We start from the raw sequence: 11,239 nt of genomic DNA, 5'->3' as shown, positions 1-11,239 counted from the left end.
CTGAATTTGAAAGTTGGCCTGCCTTGCTAGGTTGGGGAAGTTCTCCTGGATAATATCCTGAAGAGTGTTTTCCAACTTGGTTCCATTCTCCCCATCACTTTCAGGTACACCAATCAGACATAGATTTGGTCTTTTCACACAATCCCATATTTCTTGGAGGCTTTGTTCATTTCTGTTTACTCTTTTTTCTCTGAACTTCTCACTTCATTTCATTCATTGATCTTCAATCACTGATACCCTTTCTTCCAGTTGATCGAATCAGTTACTGAAGCTTGTGCATTTGTCACATAGTTCTTGTGCCATGGTTTTCAGCTCTATCAGGTCATTTAAGGATTTCTCTATATTGGTTATCCTAGTTAGCCATTCGTCTAATCTTTTCTCAAGGTTTTTAGCTTCTTTGCGATGGGTTCGAACTTCCTCCTTTATCTCGGAGAAGTTTGGTCGTCTGAAGCCTTCCTCCCTCAAGTCGTCAAAGTCATTCTCCATCCAGCTTTGTTCCAGTGTTGTTGAGGAGCTGCGTTCTGTTGGAGGGGGAGAGGAGCTCTGATTTTTCGAGTTTTCAGCTTTTCTGCTCTGTTTTTTTCCCATCTTTGTGGTTTTATCTACCTTTGGTCTTTAAAGATGGTGACGTACAGATGCGGTTTTGGTGTGGATGTCCTTTCTGCTCATTAGTTTTCCTTCTAGCAGTCAGGACCCTCAGCTGCAGGTCTATTGGAGTTTGCTGGAGGTCCACTCCAGACCTTGTGTGCCTGGGTATCAGCAGAAGAGGCTGCAGAAGAGTGAATATTGCTGAACAGCAAATGTTGCTACCTGATCATTCCTCTGGAAGCTTCATCTTAGAGGGGCACCCGGCTGTGTGAGGTGTCAGTCTGCCCCTACTGGGGTGTGCCTCCCAGTTAGGCTACTTGGGGTTCAAGGGCCCACTTGAGGAGGCAGTCAGTCCATTCTCAGATCTCAAACTCCATGCTGGGAGAACCACTACTCTCTTCAAAGCTGTCAGACAGGGACATTTAAATCTGCAGAGGCTTCTGCTGCCTTTTGTTTGGCTATGCCCTGTTCCCAGAGATGGAGTCTACAGAAGCAGGTAGGCCTTCTTGAGCTGTGGTGGGCTCCACCCAGTTTGAGCTTCCCAGTGCTTTGTTTACCTCCTCAAGCCTCAGCAATGGCGAGGGCCCCTCCCCCAGCCTCGCTGCCACTGTGCAGTTAAATCTCAGACTGCTGTGCTAGCAATGAGGGAGGCCCCATGTGCGTGTGACCCTCCGAGCCAGGCGTCAGATATAATCTACTGGTGTGCCATTTGCTAAGACCCTTGGAAAAGTGTAGTATTAGGGTGTGAATGACCCAATTTTCCAGGTGCTGTGTGTCATGGTTTCCCTTGGCTAGGAAAGGGAATTCCCTTCCCTCTTGCACTTCCTGTGTGAAGTGATGCCTTGCCCTGCTTTGGCTCTCACTTGGTGGGCTGTACCCACTGTCTGACATGCCCCAGTGAGACAAACACAGTACCTCAGTTGGAAATGCAGAAATCACCTGTCTTCTGTGTCACTCATGCTGGGAGGTGTAGCCTGGAGCTGTTCTTATTTGGCCATCTTGGAATGGCCTCTTTTTTTTATTATGGCTAGCAGATATTTAGGAATGTTAGCACAGGACTTTGAATAAACTTTGCTTCTAAGAGAAGTTACTATTCCTAATTAGATGGGGAGGAAACTCTTTGAAGAGGAACCTCTACTTTACTTTTTACCTGGGAACCGAGAATGCTGTGTTCAGAGTGATTGCTGAAAACATGGCTAATACACATCTTCCATATGATAATAAAATGTCACAAGTATTACTCTGCCTCAGAAAAGCTTTTACTAAAAGATTATCTATAGTAACCAATTTAAGTTCATGGAAAATTTCAATGTTCCAGATAATTCAGACAGTTAAATGTCAATAAAATCTCAAAACATTTGAATAAGATAAAGTCTTCTTAGTGAAGAATTTTGTATTACTGGTAAATTTAGAAAAAATATAGAAAACCAGGATGACTGCAGTGGCTCATGCCTGTAATCTCAGCACATTGGGAGGCTGAGACAGGTGGATCACCTGTGGTCTGGAGTCCAAAACCAGCCTGGCTAACATGGTGAGACCCCATCTCTACTAAAAGTACAAAAAATTAGCCAGGCGTGGTGGCAGGCACCTGTGATCCCAGTTACTGGGGAGGGTGAGGTAGAAGAATTGCTGGAACCTTAGGGGCAGAGGTTACAGTGAGCCAAGATTGTGCCGTTGCACTCCAGCCTGAGCAACAAGAGCAAAACTCTGTCTCAAAAAAAAAAAAAAAATCCAAAACCAGTACCTCAAGCCAAATAACATTGTTTCACACATGAGTAGCAACCAAACAAGTGCAATTCATGATTACATAATCAGTTTTTTTTTGTTTGTTTTTTTGAGTCTCATGTCACCCAGGCTGGAGTGTGGTGACGTGATCTTGGCTTACTGAAACCTCTAACTTTCAGGTTTAAGTGATTCTCCTGACTCAGCCTCCCTAGTAGCTGGGAGTACAGGCACCTAACACCACACCCAGCTAACTTTTTTTTTTTTTTTAGAGGAGTCTCAGTCTGTCACCTTGGCTGGAGTGCAGTGACACAATCATGGCTCACTACAACCTTGGCCTCTCAGGTTCCAGCAATTCTCCTGACAGCCTCTTGAGTAGCTGGGATTACAGGCACCTGCCACCACACCTGGCTAATTTTTTGTATTTTTGGTAGAGACCAGATTTCACTATGTTGCCCAGGCTGGTCTCAAACTGCTGACCTCAAGCAATCCACTGCCCTCTGCTTCCCAAACTGCTGGGATTATAGGCATGAACGATTGTGCTCATCAATTTTTGTATTTTTAGTAGAGGTGGGGTTTCACTATATTGGTCAGGCTGGCCTCGAACTTCTGACCTTGTGATCCACCCACTTCAGCCTCTCACAGTGCTGGCAATACAGGAGTGAACCACCATGCTCGACCTGATCATTGTTAAAGTAGCAGTAGCACCATGTGCTTTCCTAGGACTTGCTGGCCTGTTTTTCACTGATACAAAGTGAAGAACACATTGAAATATTGCTGAGAAGTGGCTGTCCTGCCAGAAAATTGCTATTCTCAGCTGTACCCACATTGAGTAATAGTAAGTAGAAGTGAAGTGGATAAAAGGCAAATGTGCCTTCTCTGTATCTTTTTTCATCCATAGGCTCAAGAACAGGAGAATGCAGAAAATAAAAAATAATAATAATCCCTGAAAGATCATGAAGAAATTCTCTTTACCAGACAAAAAAGTCATAGGAAATATTTTTTTGTTGTTTCATTAATGTACTGTCTGCTTCTATGAGTTTAAATTTTTTGTTTACACTTTACATAGAAATAGGATTATGTGGGTTGGACACAGTGGCTCATGCCTGTAATCCCAACACTTTGAGAGGCCGAGGTGGGTGGATCACTTGAGGTCAGGAGTTTGAGACTAGCCTGGCCAACATGGGAAAACCGCATCTCTACTGAAAATATAAAACTTTGCTGGGTGTGGTGCATGTGCCTGTAATCCCAGGTACTGAGGAAGCTGAGGCAAGAGGATCACTTGAACCTGGGAGGTGGAGGTTGCAGTGAGTGGAGATGGTGCCACTGCACTCCAGCTTGGGTGACAAGAGCAAAACTTCATCTCAAAAAAAAAAATTAGGATTATGTTTTCCGCTTTTTTCTGTGTTGACTTGTTTTACTTAGCATAATATCTTTCAGGTTCGTTCATGAATGTTGTTGCAAATAACAAGACTATCTTATTTTTAAGGGCTGAATAGCATTTCATTGTGTACATATTTTATTTTTCCATTCACCTATTGATGGACATTTAGGTTGATTTCATAGGTTAGTTATTGTGATAATGCACTTCCTTCCTTCTATTTTGTTTTGGTTTTGTTTTGTTTTGTTTTGTTTTGTTTGAGACAGAGTCTCATTCTGTCGCCCATGCTGGAGTGCAGTGGCGTCATCTCTGCTCACTGAAAACTCTGCCTCCCTGGTTCAAGTAATTCTCATGCCTAAGCCTCCTGAGTAGCTGAGATTTCAGGTGTGCGTCACTACGCCAGGCTAATTTTTGTAATTTTAGTAGAGGTAGGCTTTCACCATGTTCACCAGGCTGCCTTTTGTTTGTTTGTATATTTCTTTCTCCCTTTCCTTTATTTCCAGAGGTATTTTAATTTTAATATATAAATTATGACTGTTAAAAACCTTCATTTCTCTGTCTTTGCATACTATTATGGCTGATTAAAAAATAAGTGAAATTTCCTGTATAAAGTTTATTACTTCATTATTAACATAACTTGAGACAATATAGAAATGAAAATCAACATTTGTTAGTAAAACAGAAAAATATGTAGCTACTGGCAGTCATTTAGTCTCTCACCCAACATGAATGCTACATCTCGGTGTCATCTCTCCCAGTTGTATGAAAGAGGCTACTGATCAAATTGGTCAGCATAAAGTTTTGCGAAGTTTAACATATTTGTTCTGAAAATTAAGCTGATCTATTACCAGAAAAGTAGGTTTTTTGATGTGTATAATTTTACTCTATTTAAATTCTTCAGAAAAATAAAACAGACAACATTTATGTAAAAGATTTTTGGAAATTAAAAATGCTTAAGAAACATTTATAGAAACTAAAAGTAAAAATAGTTTTAGATTCTTAGAGAACATCTTTAAAATACTTCAAGTTAGCATCCTCTGATGGTATATATATATATACTTTTTTTTTTTTCTTTTCTTTTCTTTTTTTAGACAGAGTTTCACTCTTGCTCAGGTTGGAGTGCAGTGGCACAATCTCGGCTCACTGCAACCTCTACCTTCCGGGTTCAAGTGATTCTCCTGCCTCAGCCTCCCCAGTACCTGGGATTACAGGTGCCCACCACCACACCTGGATAATTTTTGTATTTTTACTATAAATGGGATTTCACCATGTTGGCCACACTGGTCTCAAACTCCTGACATCAAGTGATCCCCTGCCTCAGCCTCCCAAAGTGCTGGGATTACAGGCATGAGCCACTGGCCCGGCCAAGTGTTAAACTTTTCTGAATAAATTATCTCAGCTCGATAATTTAAATCAACCAATTAGCTTACCTCAGGGGATTCCAAGCAGCCCATTAGCACACTCCAGGAGAATCCAATCAGCAAATTAGCCTATCCCAGCTGATTAGCCCAGGTAATTTCTAACAGCCAACTAGCTTATTCCAGGTCATACTAATCAGTCAGTTAGCTCAGCTGATGTGAATCTTATATGGCAATTACTTTAGCACAGGTGATTTTAAACCACCAATTCACTCAGCCCAGGTTATTTCAATCAGTGAATTAGCTCAGCCCAGGTGATTTCAATCAGCCAATTAATCAATCCAGGTGAATTTGATTAGCCAGTTAGTTCAGTACAGGTGATTCCAATCAACCAATTATCTAAATAGCAGCTACCGATTCATTAAGGTATGCCCAAAATGGTAAATGTAAATAGCCCATGCACACCAAGAAGAAATGCAGGGCCCTATATGCTAACCTGGACAGCATGTACCACACAGCTTTACTGTCAGCTTATTTACAAGGCCTGAAACCTGAAGCTGAAGCTTTATGTTTATATAAACAACATCGTATGCCTATGTTTTATTCTGATATGCTATTGAGCAAAACAGAAGTCAATTAATTCTACATCTGCATTCTTAGTATACGCTCTATATTTTAAAAAGTGGGAAAATATTGTCTGTATACATTAATATTTACATACACACATTCATATAAGTTTGTGTTTACCTACCATGTGTGTGCATATATTCATATATTTACCTAAGTATATATAAATATATATATATCTGAAGCTGTAACAAACTTTGTATTTATATTCAAACAGAATAAAGATGTTGAAAGTGAAAGTATTGATAGTTATTGCTACAAACAGTAACACAAAAGCTTCCATACATGTATAAAAATATTTTCCCTATAGAATACTATATCTAGAATAGTACAGAAATAGAGGAATGCTCTGATATACATTCTGCTGCACTTAGTATATTCAAAGGAAGCACTGGGCTTTGTTGTGCACTTCTGGAAGATGAAAAGCTTCTAAGGCCACTGGAGTTATTTACTGCCATGTCAGGGTTGACTTTTCTTTTATTGTTGTACATAGGGTCGAGATAATCCAGCTCCAGTCCAAAAGTTCTAACCTAAATATGAGAATACTTATTCTTTCTTTTTAGAACTTCTATCAAGACAAGAACTGTATGTATTTCCAAGAGTGTGTGATGTAAAATCACACTCCTGTCTTTTTGTCTTTGTGGCAGAAGTCGGGTACTTATGGTAACAAAAAAATTAGTCTAGGTCTCTTTTTAGAAGACAGATGTTGATGATGGAAGCAAATATGGTACATGGTAGTTGGCCACATTTCAAATGGGTGATAGTGAACAATCACTGAAGTGCCACAGGTGGCTCTTACTTACCAGGTAAAATCTTCTTTGTGAGGAAGGCTCAGCCCACTGGTGTCAAGCATTTCTGGCAGTTCCTAGATAGATGAAAAGAACCTCAATGGGCTAGTTTAATGAGACCAGAATTAAAAACACCCAGATGCCAGATTATTAAAGACACTTTTACATTTTTTTAAAAAATGTGATGTGGTGTGTGGCTTGGTTTGAATAAATCTTCAGAGCTCAGTAGCTGATTGAATTTACCTAACCTTTAGAGAAAGAAAATGGAAATAACCTCTGATCAAGTTTATTTTATAGGCTTCTTTCTGTACATACAGATATAAAATAGGTGGCTAGATAAATATATACACAGAAAATGAGTCACATGGGTATGTCTATGAAATGTTTATTTCTGCATACAACGTTCAAAAATAAAAAAGCCACAGAAATAAAATAGGTCAGAGGACATCTCTGTATGTTACCCCTGAAGCCAAGATCAATTAAATAAGCAAATTAGCAGAAACCAGGTGATTGCAATCAGCCAATTTGCACAGCCCAGGTGATCCCAGCCAGACAGGTGGCTTAACCCAGGTGGATCCAATCATCCAATTATCTAAATGCTGACTGTGGCTTTGTCAAGACAGGCACCAAATGGTGCATGAGAACAGAACATGTACAGACATGCAGGGAGCTGAGATACTGTTCTGGACAGATGTGTTATATGACTTTCTTTTCAGCTTATTTCTGTGGCTTTGCCCTTGAAGATAGAGCTTTGTTGATATTTACATAAACAACATTGTATAACTATGTTCCATTCTGACATGCTATTTAGCAAAAGAAGAAGAAAATAATTCTACATCAGCATCTTTAGAGCATGCTAAAAGATTAAAAATGTCTCTTGGGGAACATCTTTTGTATATACAAATATTTAGATAGAAATATTTATATAATTCTCTATGTGAGTGTTTGTCTTGCTATGTATATTTATATCTAGATGTGTCAATCTTTGTATTGATATGAAAGGCTGTGAATAGTAAGTTAAAAAGTAACTTCTGGCCGGACACTGTGGCTCACACCTGGAAGCCCAGCACTTTGAAAGGCTGAGGTGCGTGGATTACCTGAATTCAGGAGTTCAAGAACAGCCTGGCCAACATGGTGAAACCTTATCTCTACTAAAAAATACAAAAAATTAGCCAGACTTGGTGGGAGGCATCTGTAATCCCAGCTACTTGGGAGACTGAGGCAGGAGAATTGTTGAACCTGGGATGCAGAGGTTGCAGTGAGCCAAGATTTCACCACTATCCTCTATCCTAATCAATAGAGCAAGATTCAATCTCAAAAAAAAAAAGGTACATAAAACCATTAAAGTACTTTTATAGAATATGTAACTCTGCATAAATCTGTTAATAGATACACCATATAAAATAATTTTAATATCAATAACAAAAATATAGAAGCATAGTTTTGTATTCAGTTGAAGTTATGAGAATTATATTGCTTTAACTTTAAGATGTTCGTAATCTCCAGCTATCAAGATGATTACAAAGATAATATTTATAGAAAGTATGCAAAAGAAAATAAAAAATAATCAAAGCATGCCAGTACAAAATTAAATTAAATTTAAGAAAGTAAAAAAGGAATTGAGAAAAATATACTAGTAAAAACACATAAAACAAGAACAATATAACTGGCAATAACAACTTCATTTCTTTAAGCAATCATTTTAAATATAACTTAATTAAACTACTTAATACAATGAAATGTAATCTTAGGACTTTGTAAGGCCAAGGTAGGCTGATCAGTTGATCCCAGGAGTTCAAGAACAGAATGGGCAATATAGCAAAACTCTGTCTCAACAAAGAATACAAAGAAGGTAGCTGGGTGTGATGGCGTATACTTGTAATCCAGCTACTTGAGAGGCTGAAATGAGAGGATCATCTGAGTTTGGGAGGTTTGGGCAGCAGTGAAGCCAGCAAATCATCCTGGTTGACGGACTAAGACCCTATCTCCAAAATACATGAAGCTGGGTGTGGTGGCTCATGCCTGTAATTCCAGCACTTTAAGATGCTGAGGCAGGCTGACCACCTGAGGTCAGGAGTTCAAGAGCAGCCTGGCCATCATGATGAAACCCGGCCTCTACTAAAAATAGAAAAAAATTAGCCAGGCATGGTGGCAGGTGCCTGTAATCCCAGGTACCTGGGAGGCTGAGGCAGGAAAATTGCTTGAACCTGGGAGGCAGAGGTTGCAGTGAGCTGAGATTGCACCATTGCACTCCAGTCTGGGCAGCAAAAGCAAAACTCCATCTGGAAAAAAAAAAAAAGAATATATAAATAAATACAATTATATGAAGAAAATAATAGAATGCCTGATTGGTTTTTTTATAAAGCAAACAATATGCTCCCTACAAAAGACTCATTTCAGCATTGAGTCAAATAGGTTAAAAGTAATAGAATAAAAAAAGTGTATTCCATGAAAATACTGCCACAATTGAGAAAGGTGGTCATAATATTAGATATAATATGCTTTAAGTACGGCCACGAGACAATGACTGATATTATATTATCATAAAGTGAGTTGATTTAGCAGGAATCTATAACAATAATATTTATCTATCTATCTGCATATGTGTATATAACATCAGGACTTTAAAATATATGAAGCAAATATTGCCAAAATGAAGCAAGACATACATAGCAACATAATAATTGCAGACATCAAGACCCCATTTGCAGTAATAAAGAGAAAATTCAGATAAAAAATAAGAAATAGAAAACTAAGACATTATAGACTTTATTAACTGTTTTGCATATAGAGGAATACTTGAGAGTGCATAATTTATAAAGAAAAAAGATTTATTTGGCTCACAGTTTGGCAGACTGTGTAAGTGTGTGCCAGCATATGCTTCTGGTGAGGATTTCAGGAAGCTTAAAATCATGGTGGAAGGTAAAGAGTAACTACACGTATTATATGACAAGAGACAGAGCAGGTGTAAGGTGAAGGATCTGGGTTCTTTTAATGAACCAGTTATCATTTGAATTAATAGAGTGTAAACTTTTTAGTTACCAAGAGGTTGTACCAAGCCATTCATGAGAAATTTGCCCCCATGACACAAACATGTCCCACCAGGTCCCACAACCAACACTGAGGATTCATATTGCAGCTTGAGGTTTGGACAACATGGACATCCAAACCATATTATAGACCAACTAGGATTCACAGAAACATATAAAACTCTCCAGTGAAAACCAAGATAATACACAATATTCCTATTTGCATCTGGTGTATTCTGTTAGGACACATAGCAAGTTTTATTAAATTTAAAAATACTGGCTGTGTGCAATGGGTCTTGCCTATAAGTGTTAGGACACTTTGGGAGACCATGATAAGAGGATCCATTGGTGCCAAATGTTTGAGACCAACCTGGACAACATTGTGCGATCCTAACACTACAAACAAGCAAACAATTAGCCAGACATGCTAATGCATATCTGTAGTCCTAGCTACTCAGAAAACTGAGTTGAAAGCATCACTTGAGCCCAGGAGGCTGAAGCTACAGTGAGCCAAAATTATGCCACTGCACTGCAGCCTGGGATGCAAGATCTTGTCTCAAAACAACAACAAATTACATTAAGAAGATTAAAATTATACACTGTGTGTTTTCTAACAAAAATTCAATGAAACTAGGAATTAAAAGCAGAAGTCAAACTGGCAACTTCAAAACTATGTGAATATGAAGCACATTCTTCAACACATTCTTGCTGTGGTGTCAAAAAAATGTCATTTTTCAAAGATGTCAATACAACCTACCATTAAAAGCTACAGGACATAAACAGTGTGATACTGACACAAAGATTAACAGATGAAAGAACAAAATAGAGAGCTCAGAAATGAACCCTTCTGTATATGATCAAATGATCTTCCACAAGGTTGCCATGAGCACAAAATAGGGAACAATAATCTTTTCAAAAAATGATGTTGACAACCAAATATCGAAACTGATAAAATAAAGTTGGATTATTTCCTTGACTTAAAATATATTTTAAATAAAATACTTAGACATAAAAGACTAACAAATCTTTTAGAAAAACTACAGGAAAAAGACATGACATTGGTCTTGGCATCATTTTCTTAGATACAAAATGAAATGCATGAGCAGCAAATGAAATAACAGAAAACTTTAACTACACTAGACTTCAAAATTTCTGCATATAAAAAAAAAATTCAAGAGTAACAACGTCCCTTAGAAAATGGATGAAAACATTTGCAAATTGCATGTGAAATAAGTTAATATTCAAAATATACAAACAACTCTAAAAACTAAACAATAAAGTTGAATAACTTGATTTAAAAATGGACAAAATTTTCATTTAAAAAGTACACAGATGTGAAAAAGCATTTGAAAAGACACAAAAAATTACTAACTTGTAAAGAAATGAAAAATAATAATAAAAAAACACTGACAAAGAAAATCACCTCACACCCATCAGAATGGCCACTATATATTTTTTAAAAACAGCAAATCTGTTGATGATGCAATAAAAATGAAACCGATGTTAAATGTTGGTGGAAAACAAAGGATGCAGCCATTATTTTAAAAAGTTATAAATGTTCCCCATTTATAAATCTATATCCAAAATATATAACAAAGGCCAGGCGCAGTGGCTCAAACCCATAATCCTAGCGATTTGGGAGGCCAAGGGGGCAGATCACCTGAGGTCAGGAGTTTGAGACCAACCTGACCCCATCTCTACTAAAAATACAAAAAATTAGCTGGGCATGGTGGTGGCACCTGTAAC

Source organism: Colobus angolensis, unplaced genomic scaffold, assembly GCF_000951035.1.
Source record: "Colobus angolensis palliatus isolate OR3802 unplaced genomic scaffold, Cang.pa_1.0 Scaffold99, whole genome shotgun sequence".
NCBI classification, from domain to species: Eukaryota; Metazoa; Chordata; class Mammalia; order Primates; family Cercopithecidae; genus Colobus; species Colobus angolensis.
The sequence above is the reverse complement of the archived record's forward strand: the minus strand, read 5'-3'. Positions refer to the sequence as shown.